At 50.2% G+C, this 20759-nt stretch overlaps 1 protein-coding gene across 14 annotated transcripts in view; it reads left to right on the top strand.

Annotated features, from left to right (window-relative positions):
- Window positions 1–504: 504 nt before the first annotated feature.
- Window positions 505–20759, top strand: part of adgrl2a (adhesion G protein-coupled receptor L2a) — a 92487-nt gene continuing 72232 nt past the window's right edge. For 5 of the 14 annotated variants that reach the window (XM_076022644.1, XM_076022643.1, XM_076022637.1 and 2 more), the window contains exon 1: window positions 509–1399. The gene's annotated coding sequence lies outside the window, so the exon portion shown is untranslated. Of the gene's footprint in view, window positions 1400–20759 lie in introns of all 14 variants that reach the window. The other 9 variants (XM_076022635.1, XM_076022636.1, XM_076022638.1 and 6 more) reach the window with 5 other exon arrangements.

Genomic DNA, 20759 nt, shown 5'->3' with positions numbered 1-20759 from the left:
AGGACTTGGCTGGGTGCAGCGGCAGCAGTGTGACCACTGCTCGGGCCGGAGAGATGTCCTGTGGGGCCCCGGCTGAAGAAAGGAGCGAGGGCGAGGAAAGAAAGGAAGAAAAAAAGAAACGAGGAGAAAACGCAACTCTGCTTCCATGTTCCTTTTGATGCTCGGTTGTATTACAGTAGAATGACTGTCATTGGTCGGATGAACCGGACAGCCTACTATGACAGAGTGAGGGGCCTTTCTCTACCGAAAGGAAGGCAGTGGTGCATCTCGAAGCAGTAAGAAAAAAAAAGGGAGGGGGGGCAAAACTGCAAAAACTGTGGATAATTTAGCTTCCTTTTTTTTTTTTTTTGAATGACGTAGTGGAATTTTCTGTTTGGACAGTTGGGGGGAATCATACAAAGGAAGAACAAAAAAGAGGGGTGGGGGGGTTGGCTTGTTCCTTGAAGTGATTAGTCTCTCCTGCTCCCGCGCGCAGATCCATGCCGGGTTTTTAGCGGAGTCGCGCGCTCAGACGGGCTCCCGCTGGCAGCCTCGCTCTCCACCGCACCGCTCCGCTCCGCACCGCGCCGCCGCTGCTTTTTTTCACTGGAAGCCCCGCGCGCCTCCACCACCACCACCAGCAGCAGCAGCAGCAGCAGCAGCGAGTGTGTCGGTCGGCAGCGCTGTAACGGCGGGCGCGCAAACTTGTCCCGGGGTCGGTGCCACTGCAGCAGCTGCAGCATAGGAGGAGGAAAGAGCGCGTGATCGGCGTCTTTAAGTAAAGAGTGCGACCCCCTCCACCACCACCGGGTCCATCAAGACACTGTAAACCCCCTCCTCCTTCACTCTGGTCTGTCCCTCTCTGGACGCCCTCCCCCCTCCTCCTCCTCCTCACCACCACCACCAGAAAGCTGCGCGTGTTGTTCCTGCTGACGCACCGCCGCCGCTGCTCCGTTGGAGCCGATCGAGGCGCACATGAGAGGAGACAAGAAGCGAGGAAGCAAAGGAGACTTGACGACACGGGACTGAGTGCAACAACCGCTGCCGCCGCCGCCCCCCCTTTTTTTCTTTCTTTCTGTCTTTCTTTTTTTTTCTTTTATTGCTTTTTGCTTCAGCTCGGCCATGGAAGCGTGCGCCCGGTGCGGGGGAATGTACGGCCACAGATCTGGACCCGCCGCCCGTTAGACCTCCCCCCCCCCTCGACGCGGTTGTCCTGTCCCGGTCCGGAGCTGGGAGGGGGGGCATGTCCGAGAGCTGCGCTGTGGACATCCACACGCACGGCGCGGCGCGTCTCTCCCTTCCCCGCCACTAGAAGTGACTCTCTCGCAGCCTGCAGCGCCGCTGCTTCCCCGCGACAACTCGCAGTCGGACGCCGACTTTCACCCGAGCCCCGTTCGGCTCCACTGCTTTTTCCAGAAAGGTAAGAAATGCTAGTTTCTCCCCTCTCCTCTTCGTCACCCTCTCGCTCGGCTGTTTACTCTCACCCACATTTTGGATTTTCAAACCCCCCCCACACGCCGCTGTTTGGACGTGGGGGGCAACTTTTTCTGTTATTGCCCGCCGCTTACTTTCAGTTAAGCGGTGAAGGAACTACTTTTTTTTTTTTTTTTTTCCCCCCCAGTAGTAAATGTTAATAGCGGTCAAGTCGTAAATGACGTAAATTCGAGGTGACGTTGTTTGATTTTGAATCAATTTACAAGGGGCTTCGCCTGAAAATCGATGAATCAAAACGTGAACGGTTAATGTGGTGGGTTTTAAAAGGCGAATTTCTTTCTCTTTTCCCCCCCTCCAAACATGTTTTGTAACTAAAAGTAAGACGAGCGTCACGTTTCAGAGGCAATGCGTGGGTCGATTTATTGGGAGCGTAAATCGGCTCAGTGAAGTTGAGGTGGAGCTTGTTGCTGGTGCTTTTGCTTTCTTCTTCTTCTTCTTCTTTTTTTTGGAAGCCCTCTGCCGCTCCTGTTGGCCTGAATGGGGGGATTTACGCCGGGAGCTGTGACCTGAGGAACGATGTTGGCCAGATTCACGGGACCATTCACTGCCCCTTAATCCATTATAATTGGGGCCGGTTCTATTTGTCCGAAAGAAAGAAAGAAAGAAAAAAAAAAAAAAGAGTGAGGGTGGGTGAAAGAAAACAGTCGAGCCTCGCCTACCGATGTAATAATTAGTTTGGGCTCAGCCTCTGATGCGGCGGAGGAAGAAAGAACGGCACATATATAATACACATATATCATAATAATAATAATAATAATAATAATAATAATAATAATAATAATAATAATAATAATAACAATAATAATAAAAAAAAAGAAGAAAAAAAGAAGAGAGACGCGCGCAAAAGGGTTCAAGCTCGGCCAGCTAAGATCTTGACTCAGTTGGCGCACACTGGCAGTAAAATTAGATCCTCTTACTGCGCATTTATTATTTAGCCCGGCCGATTTCGAGCGCGTCTTGTCAACCATGTGTTAAAGAGCAACAAGCGCACACACGCGGCGCCCAACGCGCTCCTGCCGGCCCGAGAAAAAAAACAGGCTGGCGGGCGGCGGAGGAGGAGGAGGAGGAGGTGGTGGCGGCGGTGGCACGGCAGCCTGGAGTGGAGCTGTAAATCTGGAGTGATCGATGGCCTGATCTGGGGGTTAAATTTGACCCCAGTCTTGACCTGTATCTAAAATTGCTCTTCTATACGCGTCTATTATATTGTGATTCGAGGGACGTGGTTTCAACACTGCCACGCAAAGCTGATGCGTCCCGTTTTTCGCCCATTGGACAGATGGCAAGTGGTCGATGTGGAAGTGTACAGTCAAATATACAGTGAGCCGATTTGGCTCCCAGCGCTCTCCTGACCCTGGGCTGAGCAAATAACGAGGCGAATTATACGACGCAGCACAATGAAAGTGCACCGATGAAGTTCCACCATGGCGCTCGCCCATATCTGTGGAGCCCATCCTATCCAGAGAGACACAGAGAGGGAGAGAGAGGGAGAGAGGGAGAGAGGGAGAGGGAGAACGAGAGGCGCCAGCGCAAGCTTCCATCAGCCTCGGCAAGCCAGAAATTCCTGCTAAATTCTCTGTGATGGTTGGGGGGGAAACTCCATCTCACATGTTAGTGCATGAGAACAGACAGAGAGAGGGGGGGGGGAGAGAGAGAGAGAAAGAGGAAGGAGGGGTGCAGGAAAAAAAAGAGAAAGTTTGAATTAATGCAGTGCAAATTCCAGCTGTTTGGATGGAAAACGTATTAGCATATCAAAGTGGCCAGAGCACTTCCACAGTGGAAGGAGCCGGAGCCCCGCTTTTTGTTCTGCCACTGTTTTTTTTTTCTTCCTTTCTTTCTATCTTCCTTTCTCTGACTGAGCCTGCAAGCAGTGAGAAAAGTGAAAAAAGGCTAGTGTACACTCTCCCCTCCATCCCTCCCTCCCGCCCTAGTCCCTGTAAGTATAGCTGCATAGCATGTGTATAACATAATCTGTTTACACACACACACACACACACACACACACACACACAAACACTCCACTGTACCGTGGACGGATCACTGTTGTCAGCGAGGGGAAAGACACCAAACAGTTTCTAAGCTGGGTAGAGAAAAAAAATGCTTTGGGAATAAAAAATATATTTATTTATACATCTCAAACGCGCTGCCCTTTAAACATGCACACAATTTTGTGAACTGGTGTTGGAGGAAGAACAGGTGTGCCTTTGCTTCAGTGTGAGGGTTGGGAGGGGAGGAACTCGTCCCCTCGGTAGTGTTCAGGGCTCCTCGTCTTCAGCTCCGACTGCTCCGCCGTCATCCCTGGCACCAGCGTGGCGGCACCGCCGTCTTCCTGGAAGTGCGTCCATGTTTTTTTTTTTTGTTGCCTTTCCCGACAGATTGCAGCTGCTCTTCATATCACGTAGCGGCGCTTCTTACACCCCCCAAACCCCCCCGCCCCTGTCATTTTTGCGTTCACGTCTCGTCCTCGGTGGGAGTTGATGGAGTCCAGCAGGACACTTTTTCTTTTTGTGTGTGTGTGTGTGTGTGTGTGTGTGTGTGTGTGTGTGTGCTACGCATGCAGGCACGCAGGGCCGCATTTCACTCCCCACACCGCGACTCTCTCTGGCGGCGCAACGACGGCCGACTGGGCGTAAATGCACATCGCAACTTGTGACTCCACGGGCCGTTTTCTCCACCCGGTCGGCAGCTTGTGTGTGAGTGTGTGTGTGTGTGTGAGTGTGTGTGTGAGTGTGTGTGTGTGTGTGTTGAGCGTCGTCGTGTTTGATGGCAGCGCCGCTTTCTTCTCCTCTCCTGAATTTTTTAAATGATGAATAAATACGCCAGCCGGGCACTTCCACTCGACGGCGGCTTTATTAAGGTAATTAGTTATCGATCGGATTCAGAGAGCAACAATGACCAGTGGCGACGTTTCCTCGCTGCTTTTTTGTTTTGTTTTTTTTCCCTCTCTGGTCTCTCACCGCGCAGTGTTTTGGCTGGCGGAGCCCGGCCCACACCCACTGATCGGGGAGAAAAAAAAAAAGAAAGGCTTTGCATTGTGCTCGCGTTGCACGGCGGAGTCGTCGTGCTTCTGTTATCGCCCGACCCGTCGCTGCCAAATTCAGGCTCATCTCGCCTCTTTGTTGCCCGGCGCTGCGGAGCGCACGCCGGCTGATTTCACGTCGCATTCAAAAAAAATTGTTGCTGTTTTTTTCCCCTTCTTTAGATTTGTTTCTGCAAACAAAAACAAATAAGTGACAGACGTTCCGGATGCGGATAAGTGTTGCGGGGAGTTAAAGCGCTCATATTTACATCCCGTCGCTCAGCTTGGCACGCAAATTGCGGGGTTGACGTGTTCCTTCTTTTTTTTTTTTTTTTTTTTCCTTTCCCCCGTTGCTAAATCTTCTATGAGGAACCATACTGTGCGGGTAACTGCTCGCCATTTAGGGGAAGAAACAAGGCTGTAAAAGGAGGTTATGGCAAATTTGATGTAATGGCAGGCCTTTGGTGGGCCAAAATACCTCCCCTTTCATGACTGATTTTATTTTACGATCAGCAGTCAGTAAAAAAAAAAAAAAGAAAAAAAAGAGAAAGCTCTGCGCCGGCGTGCGCGCACCCCTCCCTGCCATTTTGTGGAACATTTGTTTCCACTTGCCAAAGGCCTCTGGTGCAGCGGGAGGATCGGGCGCCCAAGCCCTCCCCACCACCGCCACCGCCACCACCACCCTGAAATGGCAGGTGAAACTTTCTGCCTGCCTAAATAATTTGCGAGGCAGAACATTTTACACGGCTGGGATGTCGGGCGGCAGGCGAGCGAGAGGCGATTGAAACGGCGGCGACGGGAAACAACATGGGTATTAGCCGGTGGCTCCGGCGTAGCTGCTACTGCCGCTGCCGCTGCAGAGCGCTGGTTAAGTGGCAGCCTCTCTGAGCTTATCTGGCGTCTCTCTTTCATTGCATCACTCCTTTTGTGCCTCACTGGAAGGTGCCGAGAGAGAGAGAGAGGGGGGGTGAAAAAAATGGTGGAAGGGGCTCAAAGTTGGAGATGGAGCAGTGAGGAGGCAGGTCGTAAAGCAGTGGACTCGCTGGTCGTTCGGAAGGGCGGTGGGAGGGTTTGCATGGCCAGAAATCTCAAAACTCCAGTTTATCACACGCTTAGCTCAGAAAATGATACATTTCAGCGGAGACAATTCGAGGATGTGTGACAACACGGCGTGTTGGCTCTCGTTGAGGATCTCGAAGCCGCAGAATAAATTCCCAACACGTCTGTAAAGGAGGATGAGAGCAATAATTATCTCAGAATCCTGTTTAATGCCCACATTTTTTTTTTTGCTCTTGTTTTATTTGTTTTCTCGGTATCATTATGTTAATAAGAATGTCAACACACACACACACACACACACACACACACGCACGCACTGGCACAAGCGGTACACACACTCTGACCCGGGCTCATCCCTTTGTGCGGTGCGAACACGGCTCGGCCCTTATCTGTGCACAGCTGCAGGACTATTTGGGAAAATATTCAATTTCTGTGTGACAGAGGAGAACCTGGGAGGCGAGGCTCTGAGCAAACAGCGGCTATATTGCGTCTCCTCTCTGCCATGGCAGCCGAGGGAGAGCGAGCGAGCGAGCGAGCGAGGGCCGGCTGGGAGAGAGAGCGCGGAGGGATGGGTTGGATGGTGGAGGCGGGGGTGGGTGGTGGATCTGCGGACGTCTGCCAGGGGAAGGAGTAATGTCTCGGCTGGATTAGAGTCGGGAGAAAAGGCGCATCCACGCTTTAAAAAGCCCTCCCCTCTTCCAACAAGGCAGGGCTGTTATTTAGGGATGTTGTGGGTAAACACACCACAGCAATATATCCCCTGTATATAGGCTTCTGCTGCTCATGCGTCTTCTGCTGCTGCTGCTGCTGCTGCTGCTGCTGCTGATGCCGTCCTTGACAATTGTGACTCACTGAGAGTGGAACCATTTTTTTTTATTTTTTTTTACTCCTGCTGTTTTTTTTACTTCGCTTATTTTTACTTATTTATTTTATTTATTTTTTACCCTTTTTCAAGGCGAAACAAATAAACATCTCTGGTCAAAATACCGCCACAAATTTTTTTTTTTTGTGTTTCTTTTTTTAAAAAAAGAAGAAGAAAAGAAATTATTAATACTCTTCTCTTTGAAATGGGTTTGTAATACTTGCCGCTATTGTCCAGCCATTCAGCTGAACTGCGATGACACTCCTTAATTAACAGAAGCAGCAATTAAAAGTAAAGAAATACATGTCTTAACATAAAAAGAAAAAAAAAAACATTCACCGGCGGTTTGGAAAAAAAAAATGAAGCTTTTGGTTCGTACTTCTGACAGTTTTTTTGGGGTGCGGATGCATTTTGATGTAGTGAGAGCACTTTAATTTTGGAAAACCAGAGTAGGTGCTCACCTACAGCGTCCCTTTCAAAGCAGCAGCAGCCTTGGATGATGAAATACGCCAAAGTCAAACTGTGAGAAAACACGAGCCAAGCAAATACTGCCGCTTTTAAACACTGCGTCCGTTTGGAATTTTGCCAGACACAAATTACATTAAACACTCGTGGCCGCTTTAAAAAGAAATAAAAATAGAAAAAAAGGAATGCACACAACGGTGCTCCATTCATAGCGTGTGGCGAGTGGGCTTTTTTTCTTTTCTTCCAGGGGGGCGTCTGAGGCCATTTTGATAGATGATATTTTATTGTACAGTATTTAGTTGGAGAGTGAGGAGGCTTTGTTCTTCCCACTTCGGTTGCCAAGTCAGATGGAGTAGAGCGTCTGGTCTGGGACTTTCAGACGAATATCGCGGGCATGGGAAGTTGCTAAAAACTAATCTAATCAACAGAATAATTGTCTGTTCACTTGCCACCATGCCAGAGACATCAAACACAGCCGAGCCTGAAAAAACAATCAAATTATCTCTTAATGATTGCTCACGCTGACAGATGAGCGCCTGCGAGATGGTTTTTTTTTGTTGGTGTGTGTGTGTGTGTGTGTGTGTGTGGAGGAGACATATGTGAGGATGGAGAAGTTTAGTGTGTGTGGACGCCCCTTTTCTTTGTGAATTCCGCCTGCGTTTTTCTTCGACTCCCCATAAGATATCCATCATCACCTGTAGTGGGAACAATTTTTTCCTTATTACACCGGCTTTTTTTTTTTTTTTTTTTCGGGGGGGGCCTTTGAAGGGAACATTAAGAGCTGCATTACGCTATTAATTTGCTGCAGTTAATCACGAGCCCTGCTGCTTTTATCCCTGCTACACTCTCCATGTGTGGTCCACCAACCCCCCCTCCCGTCCCAAAAAAAAAGAAAGCGAAAAAAAAAAAGTTGCTGCTTGTCTTCCATGCAGGCTGAAGTTTGGTCCTGATGTCTGGCTCCCTCTCTCCCTCCCTCCGCCTGCCCTCCCTCCCTCCCTCCGTCCGTCCCTCCCTCACTCCCTCTCTCCTTCCCCGTCTTTCTCCACGTAGATAATGTCTCAGCAAATGATTTAACCGCCCTCGTCGTGCCTCCTTCCAGTAATTGAACGAGCGGGGGGACTGGGTGCTTTACAGGAAAACAATGGTCATGTTATCTGAGATCTCCGCCGCTACTGAGATTTTTTACGAAACGCTACCATTGGATCGGACTCGGGGAACTTCTTCAAGGGGGCCCGAATTGAAGAAAGGAATCAGGTTGGCTTTCCAAAAAAACAACAACACAAAAAACCAAAAAAATCAATCGACCTTGTGCGGTTGCATTTTTTGGTGTGTGTTTTGAAATGCACGACTGTATTGCATGGCTTGCGAGGCGCACCTCCGGCTAATTTAGCAGTTGTTCGGTAACATAGCGGGGCGATTGTGTTGAGATAAAGCAACGCTTTTATTTATATATCTATCTATCTTTCTTTTTTTTTTTTTCTCAAAGCAGCGCCCCTTGACGGGCTAACAGCTTGACACGAAAATTGGAGGCATCGCTTCAGGTTGGAGTTTGCTCCGTGTGTTTTTGGCAGCGCGGGAGGGAGCTGCGATTGTGTTGTTGCAGAGCGCAGTCGACCTTGTGTGTCAGAACGAGGCTTTTTCTCTCCCTCCCTCCCTCTCTATCTCTCTCTCGCCCTCTCTCTCTCTCTCTCTCTCCGCCCCGGTTCATACGGAACGGCTCCTCGTCTGAAACGGCCCCGAGGACGAGCCCGTTCTTTGACAGAGACGCATTGTTTCGGGGCGGCCAATAAACCAGCGCGCTGAGTGGCTACATCTGTGAACCTCATCTTGACTACAGTGCGCGGGGCTCGCGACAACACGGCGGCTGTCACAGCTGCACCTGCCGCCGCCGCCTCAGCACAGAGCCTCCCCTTCTCTCGCTGCTCACGGAACCGCATCACTCTTCCCTCCGTGACGAGCCAGAGGCGCTACAGCTCGGGTCAACGGGAGAGTCGCTGCCTGCTTCTTTTTTTATATTTCCAAAAGGGGAGGAAAAAAGGTTTGAAGAAAGAGGACAAAAATGTCAGGGCCCGAAAAAAAAGATGTTAAAATAATGCCTCGCGGGAGGGCTGGGTGTAAGACATGTCGGGGCTGGAGAGCCGAGACTGACCGAGCGAGCGGCTACTCTCAGGGCGCGCCAGCGACTCGTCTCTCTCTGTGTAATATTGTAAATGACGGATACAGATAAATGGAACTGGCTCTACTGTCCTCTCTTGCTCTCGCTCCCCCCCCCCTCCCCACACACACACACAGAATCACGCACATGCACACACACTTACAGCGGCCCCTGCTTGTGTATCGAGGCCATTCGGAAGATGAGCTGATCAGCTAAGAAGAGATTCGGGCAGCATTAAAGGCTTTTAAATCTCATATGTGCTCATATTCGCGCCCGCTCGGGTTGGAAATCACAGGGGGGGGGGGCAGGCGGGCGGCTCGGGTGTGTGGGAGGGTGGCGGGGTTAAAACACTTGAGCGTGTTATTTAGGTTCCGTCGCCGTACCCATATCCATACCTGAGACGGGAAAACAAGCTGGAAAAAAAAAAAAGTGGGGGAAAAAAACAAAACCTCGCTAAACAGAAAGACTTTTTGGACGGCCGGCGCCCCGTCTCGGAGAAAAAAGATTATTGGAGCAGAACAATGCCGAGAGGATTTATCAAGCCGGCGCGAGAAGTGATGCAACATGTCCACTTTGCTGCCAAATTGAACTCGGGAGTGTGAAAAGCAAGACAGGGACAGGAGGAGCGGCGGCGGCGGCGGCGGCTGACGTGAATGTAGATAGTGTGGGATTAACACACATGGAGAAAGAGAGAGAGAGAGATAGAGAGCGAGACAGAGAGACAGAGAGACAGAGAGGGCGAGAGAGATTGAGCGACGGCGGCCGCTGACGACTCGGTACTGCCTTGCTTGTACAGCTGTGCCAGGCCTGGCACTGGCTGCTGCCTGCTGCTTCCAACTCCTCCTCCACTGCTGGGGCTTAGCTAATGAACATCTTAAATACGGCAGATAAGTCCAGGCCCCTGCATGTGTGTGTGTGTGTGTGTGCGTGTGTGTGCGTGTGTGTGTGTGTGTGTGCGTGCTCGCGCGCATGTGCAAGATGGAGATGTCAAATTATTTATGCATTTCCCGATGAAAAGTGGAATGCCCTAATATGGGACGCCTGGATTTGATCATCCTGGCAGCGGCGGCGGCGGCAGCAGCACAGACATGTACGGGGGCTGCCACCGTAATTCACCATGCCTCCATCTCCAATGAGGTGCGATGCAGCTCCCGCTGTGTGAAGCCTGCTGTAAATCACATGTACCCGGGGCCAGCTCTCCGTCCGTTACGTCAACCCTGCCCGTCCGATTGGGCTACGCGCAGCAATCAAAGTGGGCGATCACAGCGATTACCTCCGGGTGACGAACACGTCGTACGGACGACGGCCGTAGCGCCGCTGTTTACCTTGGCTTCTCAAACGGCGAATCGATGAACTCCCCGTTAAAGTTGTTTCTTCTCCACTCAAGGCAGCTGCTCTTTCGCTGCTGCGTCTCTGTTGCTAAAAGACAATAAAAAGTAGGGAAGTAGGGCATGAAAAAAAATAATTGTTTTTTTCTGTAAAAAAAAAAAAAAAAAAAAATCCAAGTTGTGCAATTTTTCCCCCCTACTCACTTCCTGACCGGGCGGCCGGCGTGAATGTTAATTTTAATTTGCTAAAGGTCAAGTTTCTGCGGCTTCTGCAGCGCCGCTTTATGAAGCCGACCAAGACTTCATAAAACAGTCAGTAAAAACCGAGCTCGGTTTAGAGTTTAAGACGCGCACCTTACGGTTTCAGTGGGATTCGATACAAAAGCATCAAAATAAAATCAAAATTGGTTTATTATTTGATCAACAAGCGAGAAAATAGTGTCGCCAACATGCGTTTGCCCATTATACGCCTGCCGTGAAATAACCAGAACAACAAAGTCAAATCGTAACTCGGCAAAACTCACCAGCATGTTAAGTAAAACAAAAAAACCTCAGTGCCCGGCAACACATTTCATTTTTAGCTTCAGCATCAGTAACTGAACCAATGCGATGAGGAGCTATTCTTAAGTAGTTGAATCAAATGAGGCTGGGGGGAGGGGGGGGGGGGGGTTCAGAGAGGACAGTTTGTGTGTGTGTGTGTGTGTGTCATTGCCGAGCAGCCAGGAGCGTTCATCAGTCTCAGCTGATTGCGAGTGAGTCTGGCCTGAGTTGACAGGAAGTGGCTCCTGCAGCCATAACCGTCAGACAAAAAATGAAAAAAAAAATAAAACGGTCCGGCTGTAGCTCCCGCTCCACCAGGCCGAGACCTCACTGCAGGGCGGAAAAGTTTTCCACATTTTGACCCGTCGATATCCGGCCAGCTCACAGTCCAGCCGTCGATGTTCGGAGCCGACAAGACCTCAAAAAAGTAGCAACACTGCGCGATTCCAGCGGCCACTGCGGGAAACGTAGAGAGAGCGAAGTCGACGCTAGGAAAATGGTGTAAAAAAAAAAAAAGATCTAGAAACAAATAAAACTTAACACCTCCTCAATTCACTTGCCGGTGTCGGAAATAAAGATTCTTTTTGTTCTGTCACCTGAAAAAAAAGCTGGTGGAGGCGGCGTAGCGAAGGGAGACATGAATCAGAGCGAGCGCACTGTTTTTTTTTTTTTTGTTTGTTTCCTCTGGATGTCGGCGGCACGACACTCTGTTACAAAGTTTAAAAGAAGTTAGACTCCATTTAAAAAAAAAAAAAAAGGTTTTTGCAGTCGAGCCATAAAAATGTGTAATGAGGCATCCCTAACACGATTCGTACAACTGGAGCGTGTAGAAACAGCCTCGGACAAAAAAAAAAATTATAAAAAAAAAAAATTGGGGGGGTAATTGACGCTGCAAGTGTTTTGCTGCGCAAAAAAAAAAAAAGAAAACAAGGGAAAAAAAAAAAAACAAAAAAAAAAACGCAGATTGGCTGGATAACATGTCCAAGGCTCGGGATGGATTTCGACAAGACTGATGAGAATTTCTCATTTTCTTGTGTTTTTTTTATTTTGCCAAGTGTAACAGCATCAGGTGAAAATTTAACGAGACCATCTCAGTAAAAGCTTTCCCCTTGAAATTGCAGCCGCAGCGCTAGGCCGCCGTCCGCGAAACCACCCCAAAAAAAAACAAACGCTCGTTAGCTTGAATTGCTGCTTGCAGTTTTTTTTCCCGCCTTTCTTCCCGTCGTGTGACTCGTTATCGCACTCGCTCCCGTATTCATAGCCGTCCGCCGCTGCGCAACCCCGAGCAAACATTACACGTCGGTGGATTAGCTCCCGCGGAGATACGAAGGCCCCAGATTTGAATCTCGTCCGCGACACCTCCGGCGTGGGGAGGGGTTTCAGAGGTGCAACGTTCGGGTGTCCACAAAATCCAACCTTTCCAGGGCTCGTTTTGTGAATCCCAAACCCTTTGGTATTCAGAACAGGAGGGGGCCTCGTGACGGCGAGATAATTTCCCGCCGCCGAGCGTTGGTTTTATCGCAGCGGGCCGACTTGACAGTCTCCCGTATTTCCTCCTCCCCCGCCTCCCTCCCTCCCTTCCTCCTCGTGTCTTCAGTACTCCTCCGACTTTTGTACGCAGAGGGGTGGACGGGTGCGGGGGGAGGCTGGAGGAGGAGGGGGCGGGGGGGGGGGGGGGGGCTGTTTGCCCACCTCTCCTTTCGCCCTCCCCATTTTTTGTTATCACAAAAGAGCAAACACATATTAAACATACACAAGGTGCAGCCGCGGTGATTGCAGTGTCTCCTGGTCCTGCTGTGGGTGGCAGGGGGCGATAAAATAAGCCACAGTCACATTTACATATTTTTATTATTATTTATTTATTATTAATTTTTTTTTTTTGCAAAGCCTGAATTGTGGTCAGGTAGAAGCGGGTTGTTTGCCTAAAACAAAATGAGATGTGTTTTTTCCCCTATAATTTCCTTCAAAAAAAACAAAAACAGTTCGGCCTTTGTCTCCTGCCGCTTGCCGTCTCTGGATGAAAGTTAAAGCTCAGCAGCTTCTCGTTCTCTATTGTCAACTTCTTTCACGTCCAAATTGGAGTTGAAACTATTCCTGAATGAACTGAAATAAATAAATAAATAAATAAATAAATAAATAAAAGAATTTAAATAAATAGATAGATGTAAAGCGCCCCCCCTCCCCTCGCCCCCCTGCTCTGCCCTCCTCCCTGTCTCTGTCCTTTGTAAAAGGGGCTGATCCACTATACAGGATCCTATAGCACCTTAGTTATTAGAAAGGGGGGGCAGAATGAGCCGGGCTGAGCTTGTTTTGCATCACAATCCAGTACCCAGAGCTGATGTTATGCTAATGAAGACCGTGGAGGAGGCTCATGCCCCCCCCCCGAAAACCCCCCCCCAAAAAAACCTGTCCTCTCTTTCACTGTGCGGGAAGAGGGCAAAGGGAGGAGTTACGCCCGATACTACGCCAGGAAATCTCCCCACGCAGCCTGGAAAAATAAGCCAAACATCTCCAACACCAAAAAAAAAGCCACTTTTTAAAAGTGTTGCATCAAGATCATGTGGCTGAAGAGCTTTAAGATCTTTCAAAGACGTAAAGAAACAACGACGACGATGACGCCGACAGCTCCTCCCGCAGCCCTTCAGAATTGCAAAAACGCAACGCAATCAAGTACGAGTGAGCGGCGTCACCTGCCAGGAGCCGAGCCGAGCCGAACCGAACCGAGCCGAGCTCCGGGGGGTGACAGGTGATTCCGCCGCTCGGCTCGTCTGACATCTGACGACGACGCATCACGCCTCCTCTTCGGGGTTGACGCGGGCATTTCGGCGCCAACACTTTAGATTGGAAATAGATCGGGACGGGCTCTGCCGGCTGAGATCTCCCGACATCACCGGAGCAGCATCTGCCGCGGAGGACGAGGCCACTTTCGATTGCGGCCGAAGGCCGATATCGGCGTGCAGGCCGCTCAGCGCGGCCCTGATTTCCCTCCCTGCGAGGCGAGGCAAGGTTAAGAGCCTCAATTAGACTCCGAGCTGAGAGGTCAGCTGACGTCCGATGGAAACAAACGGGCGGGCCGACCGAACAGAGCGGCGCCTTCCGCGTCCGCGCGACCTCAAGTTTTCTCTTTATTATCATTTTGTTAGTATTCATGGAGGGAGCTTTGTTCTCGCGCTCAGAGAAAATACCATACTCTTCAAGAGCGACGCTTTCGGTGCATCCAGGTGAAAATTGTCCTGGAGCTTTCCGGCGCAGCAGTCACAGGAAAGAGACATAACAAGCAAACAACGTGAAGAGAGGAGGATTGCACAACTCTTTGCAGACGCATTTGGGACGGGGGAACTTGCAGAACACGGGCAGCGGCGCCAACACGGGCCGCACCAGTACCCAAGAACTGGCTCGAAGACACTTTCCCCTTCCAAAGGTGTCTGCGGCAAGTCATCTTCTCCATTACCTTTCATGCTTTGTGTTGCTGCCCTTAAAAATTAATCAGCCTGTTTTAATAACGCCTCACGATCACAGTGCATTATTGATGGTGAGGTGCTTAATAGAAGGTGGGAGCAGGTTTTTTTTTTTTATTCTTCAATGGTGCGGCTGCTCATTTTGACCGGGTGGTGGTGGGGAGGTGGAGGAATTGGTCGGGAGGTGGGGGATGTGGGGGGGGGGGGGGGGAATAAAGCTGCGTACTGGTGCGTGTATGAATAAATGCAGCTCGCCATTATCTCATTGTACCACCATTCCCTTTGGATCCTAAAGGAGTTGGCTCCCCTTCCACGCAAAAAACAAAGACAATAAAACAAAATATAGCATTTTACGCTAATGCTTCTCACTGACCGTCACCCTAATGAGCAAATTGAGCAAAACTGACCTCAGCTGTTTGTTTAGTTTTCTGCACTGCTCTTGTACGCAATTGGCTTGACTAATTATAATTCCCTGTATTTGCCTTCGGTACAACCTGCAGTTGGTCATGTTTCCCCGGCCGCTGCTCATCCAGAGACCCTCATCGCTCTTTATTATTGCAATTTTCATATTGCAATTGCGAGGGGAGGGACCGTCCCAGCCAAATGACAAACCTTGTTTTTATGTAATCCCTCATTTAATTGACACCATTCATCCATGTCAAACTGGATCAGGCAGCGACTGTTTCTTGTTCTCTTCTGTGCGCCAAGTCTAGAGTATTAATATGCACGGTTCTAATTGGACCGCGTCTCCGTGTGGGTGACGGGTACGGCCCGCGTCAAATGCACCTCCGCTTATACCAAGGTGAATTATGACATGTCAAGGACTTATTGGTCTTGATTGGCAGCTACTATCGCCATGAGGTGCCCATATAATGGCAGGTCTTCCCGCACCTGACCTTCCTATTTATCTCGCCGTATTAATGTCAACCTATTAATTCCTCGGCGGAGGAACACTTGGCAAAGACGCCGTTTAACGGGCCGGGGCTGAATCGTCCTTATCGCAGCAGACCTGAAAGGAATAGTTTTGCGCTATCAGCAAGTGGAAATGGCATTCTGAAATTCCATTCGAGATAATCCACTTCACTTTGCCGGTAAAACATCAAAATTACAACCGGAAAAAAAAAAAATGCATGGCGGCTGCGTCGGAAACTTTGTCGCCGTGGCAAATCGTCGAGCTATAATCCGCGTGGACGGACAGGTGAAGGTATCTTTCGCCGCTAATAGGATTTTGTTGCATTCCTAAAGTGATTATGAGGCTGCGGTGTAAATATATGTTCAGTCCAACATAGTGCTCAGAGCGCCTCGGGGCACGGCTGGGTAAGTATGTATCTATATCTCTTGCCTGTGAGGGTGGGTTTCCAGTGCAGCGACAGCGCGACTGTTTTCTATTCCTCACAATGCTCGTGCTTGTTTTGTTTTGTTTTTTTTGCCATTTCCATTTTTGTTTGCATCCGTTTGCCCTCGTGGACGTATCGACGGGACGCAGCGATCCGGGTTTTCGCCCATGATTGCTTTATTCTGCCGCCATATGTCTTGACCGACGGGGGAGTGCTCTAATCGATTAATTGAGTGGCTCATAAAAATGATCAATGGTGCAGACGCTAAGAGCGGCGAGCGTGAGGCCCCCCCGTGCCCCTCCCCCGCCCGCACGCTCGTGACGCGCGCTCCGCCTCCCGCTCGGCGCGTGTTTGCGGCGGCGACGCTTCGTTTAATCCAAACGTTACCATCCACAGATTTAAAAACAATTGCTTTGATGCCCTCTCGGACGATGATGATGATGATGATGATGATGATGATGATGATGAAATGGGTCGGGTAATGCGATGACAACAAGCCCCCCCCCCCCCCCGCCACCGACAAACGCGGTGTAACTACAAGAGAAGTGGAAACACAGCCGTCCCAATCAGACGTCCGCTCCTGATAGGTGCTTATATAACGGCCCTGGCAGCGGCTCAGCCAACCAAGAGCAGCCCTGGTGCTTTCCCCTTTGTCTTTCCCCTTTTCCCTCCTTTTTATTACCAACACAACCAACCCCCCCCACCACCCCTATACAGCCGTCCTGCTGGGCAGCGTGCACGTTTGACCTGGTATTTCGCTGGCGGAGCCCCATCGCGGGGTCAGGGTCGGCGTTCGGGGGGCCACAGGCAGCCGCCCAGTGTTTGGCGGGGCGTCGCCGGTTGGGCCGTTGTCGGGGGAGCGCAGGAGGGCAGGGTGGGGGTATGTGGGGGGGGTTTCGCTCTCAATCACTCTCCAAGCGCAGGGGTCACCCTCTGAGTCCTCGCTGGCCCATTTCTGACTCAGCGGGGGAGGGGAGGGGGGCGCCTCCAAACTCATCCTGCCGCCGGCCCAATCTGTCGCCTCTGGAGTGCGAATTTTCTGATTTGCGCTTGCAAATGGCACATCTTCAGCGGCATCAAGGCAGCAACAACAATCTCTCCCAGGAATACATTTCCGCCGCGCGTTTCTCCCTCTAAGACCGCAGCGTCCCCAGGTATTTCCGATCACCCCGCCGAGACAAGGGGGTGGTGGGGGGGGGTCCTATACTGTAGTATGTATGAACTCATGCGCGTCTGAGGGCTGCCGCCGGGGGGAAAGCCCGGCCGAAAGCCGAACACGCGGCTCAGATTAATCACGTGGAGATTTATTGGCTCTGATTTACATTTTCGTGGAGTCTCCGGCCGCAGCTGTCCCTTCCTCGGCGTCCCTGTGATGTTCCGTGACACTCGACATCCCGACTCTTTCTTGAGGCCTGCCGAAAAAGCTCAGGGGCTAATTCAAGGGTCAAGCAAGACTTGCAAGCTGTCAATCTTTTATTGTAAGCCGGCGTCCCCCCCCCCGTCCCAGCGCCTCCCCTTCCTAAGCCCAGGTTCTTTATTCTTCGCTCCGCCCCTCTCCTCCATTCTTCCAGACCTCGTTTAAAGAATAGCCTGACTCTTCTTCTATTCTCCCAGGACCCTCTTGCAGCTAGACAGGGACAAGCGGGACCTTTGTCTAAAGAAAGCTGCATTCTCTCACATCTGCCTTTTGTTTTCTGCCCAAATTTAAATTTTAAACTGCCCCCTTTCAATTAGGGTTCCTCCACCGCCCCTCTAATAACCCCCTTCCTTCCACTCATTGAGCCCTTTATTTACTTTTCTCCAGGCCGACCGAGTTGCGAGTCACAATTTCCTCAATCAGGTGCCAATGACAAAGCGCTCTGCTGTACCTCGCGCACGTGTTTAAAACCTCCGAGCCCAAGCCCCTCGCGGCTTAGCCATTTCTCAGAGCCCGTCAACGTCTGCCGGCGCCGACATTCATATTCAGGCCGAACACCGTGTCGACAGCCTGTTGACATGATAGCAATCTGTGGTTAACAATCATAGAAAATTGCCTCCACCGTTTGCAGCGCGGCGGCTCACGTTGGAGACGGCGGCTCTTTATCACCTGCTCGGACGCATTCGCATTCACGGAACCTGCTGTGAAATATTGGCCGAGTGCAGGGCAAAAAATAGAAAATAAACACATCCATAAACAAATCCAAAAAGTGAGGGAAAACGGCCAAGGTTGCTTCTGTCTAAAGGCAGAAAGAGAGAAGAAGCCCCCAGCTGAGAGGGGAGACCTCAGCACGTTTAATGAGGAGCACGGCAGTCAGCCGGCCTTCCTCCAGTCTTCGCCTTTGGTGCCTCAGCAGGATTCACAGCATGATGCAAAATATATTAAAGTATAAGACTGTTGTCATAGCTTTATTGAACATCCATCCCCATGTACTGGGGATCTACATACTGATTTTTTTTCTCCCTTCTTGGCAGGGGGTCTTGTCTGCCTTAAAGGCAAAACAGTTTAAAAGTGTGTTGTCTTTGTCTTTACGTTCCGACGCAGGAGGGCTGTTGAGCGCGCTGCCTTTTTTTCTTTTTTCTTTTTAACGCTAAGCAGTAGTGACAGGCAAGCACGTATAATCATATTGATTCAGCACCGTTACGTCAGACTGAGACTTGTTATGTTAAGCTTAGAGAGGAAAGCACAGGCTAACCGCAGCCCGAAGAGAAAAAATGTTTTGTATAAATCCAGATCTTGTTTTACCGCAACCAGGTTTGGGGTATTAATTGCTCCACATTGTTCATAATTCATTTCACCAGTGTTTTCTGTCAGTGTGCTCCCCAGAATTGAGAGAAGTCCAGCCTTTATTCCCAATCTGCTCCACTTCTCAATAAGTGTGTGTTCAAATGTGCGGTTCCCGGAATCCGCCTTAATGATGTCACAAAGGGCACTGACTTTTCTCCTCGGTTGTAAACAATGTGTAGCTTCCACCACTTTTTTTTTTGCAGGAAAGGAAAACCAAGTAGGATGCTGCAAACTTTAAAGATGACATTTTACTGGATAGCTCCCAGTGCAAGACTTTGGAGTCTGAATCAGAATCTTTAATGCTAATATACAAAAAACACAATGGGATTCTGTGTAATCCCATTCAGTACATGAAGCAATCAAACTTTCTGTCTTAAAAAAAATTATCTAATCATTTGCACAGCATGGAACCTTTTAAAATTGGTCAACGAAGGAGCGCCGCCTGACTCCAGAGACTTGCGAGACAATCTGACGCGACAAAAGACTTTTAAATGGTCATCGGATAGATTCGGACAAGTCTCGGGAGCAGCAGTTAATCCGGGGGATTAATCTGCTCAGCTGTGATGAGCAAATCTTTGTGTTTACGTGCCCGCGGGTAATTCCATTACGGCCACGAAAAGCAGGGCAACGCGTCCATAACTGCGGCGATCATGTGGCAACCTCAAGCAGGTGACTCGGCAGGCGTCAAGGTCACAGGAGACGCCGCATCCTGCGCTGAAATTACTCTTGGCATATCCCATAGTGCCCGTGTGTTTTGATTCTGCGCACGCACCGCAGAGGTCACCCGGTGAACCAGATGCAAAGTGGGACTATATTTGATAAAAGAGTGACAAGGCCGCAAGATGGCGGGAGGGAAATAAAAAAGGCATTTTACTGAGTGACAGTGAAGTGAATTTAAAAGTGCAGCCGGCACCTCCAGTGGCGAGGCCTCAGTGAAAACCCCTCGCTCACTCTCCAACTGACACAAGACTCACGTACTTTGCTCCATTGCCTTTATCTCGCACCGCTGAGGCACTGCCTGTGCATGCTTTAACGTCACAAGTCTGATATAGCGGGTCGACTTTAATAATAAGGTGGCAAAAAAGGAGGAGGAGCGTTAATCTGGTTTTGCATGTTAATTATTCTGTGGCCACGTAATGACTGAGCGGGATTAACATCGCTCAGGTCTCGATCTCGTGGAAACCTGCGTGATCTGCGGCGTTGTCCGTCCCATAGGGGAGGTGGACCAAAAAAAACCAAAACAAAACAGTGGGACTTTGTGGGCACCGGATGAAGCTCCTTAAGTCTATATGCTCACAATGCAGCTTTACAGTGGACACAATCTGCTTAAGGCTCTTTTATCCTCCATGAACCTCCCGCCGGCTGGAGCTGATTATTTGGAGCCGTGGCAGCAGCCCTTTCGGTGTGCCCTCAGCGATCAACTTTCATTTGTTGAGTCTCAGGACGGCGCGTCGCTCCGTTCAGTCGAATGCACCGTGGCTGCGCGTACGCTGCTCCTATTAACCTCTTTTAAAAGGCTCTAAAATTAGAGGTCTCAGGTGAGGCGTAATGTCATAGCAGATGAGCTGATTATGGTGGGCTTAATTATAACGCAGTCGCCATAATGTGCCCGCACATTATAACTCGCCGAGGAAACACCGCGACGTCTGAGATTTTGGACAAAGTGGGCAAAAAAAAAGGCGACGTTCTCCAGATGCTGATATTCTCCAGCACGGAGGAGACGGCCAGCGTTGATTCGTGTGACTGTACCCCGCGGAATTCCTCACCGTCTTTTCACTCGAGCTCTCCTGTTAGCCGCTAGCGCGATGGATTCAGCCCCTCGGAAATCTTAACAGTTCTGTGCTGTAGACAGAAAGAAATTGAAAAAAACAAACAAAAATGGAATGTTGTTTTCGAATGTGCTAAAAAAGAAGGCGGAGAGAAAAAAAAACACAGTTTCTAATGGGCTCCTATGTGTCTTGTTGCCGGAGTGACGCCACATCCCACGGTGAATGTGCTAATGGTTCATGGGAGCGAGAGTGCCGAGCTAAGCCCCGGCCGTGTAAACACGCAGACAAAAGGGGGGGGGGGGGGGGGAGTGTTCATCGTTTGAAACGCATGCCTGGGCGTGCAGGTAGGCAGCGGGTTTCGGCCTGACGGCGCTCCGCCGCTGTATCAGTGACAGGCGAGGAGGCCGTTTGCTTTTGTAGTGAAACAGCAAAAACAAACAGCCAAACAGACAGGTAGACTGGCGGCGGCAGCGGCGGGGTGGGGGCAGGAATTCGGCAATCGGAAGAAGAAGCAGTGGAGGGGGAGAGAGGAA

The sequence above is a fragment of the Nelusetta ayraudi genome, unplaced genomic scaffold, assembly GCF_046127955.1.
Source record: "Nelusetta ayraudi isolate G7.1 ecotype Tasmania unplaced genomic scaffold, CSIRO-AGI_Nayr_v1 ptg000013l, whole genome shotgun sequence".
In the NCBI taxonomy this organism is placed as follows: Eukaryota; Metazoa; Chordata; class Actinopteri; order Tetraodontiformes; family Monacanthidae; genus Nelusetta; species Nelusetta ayraudi.
Note: the sequence above shows the minus strand (reverse complement) of the source record. Positions and strands in the feature narration are given on the sequence as shown.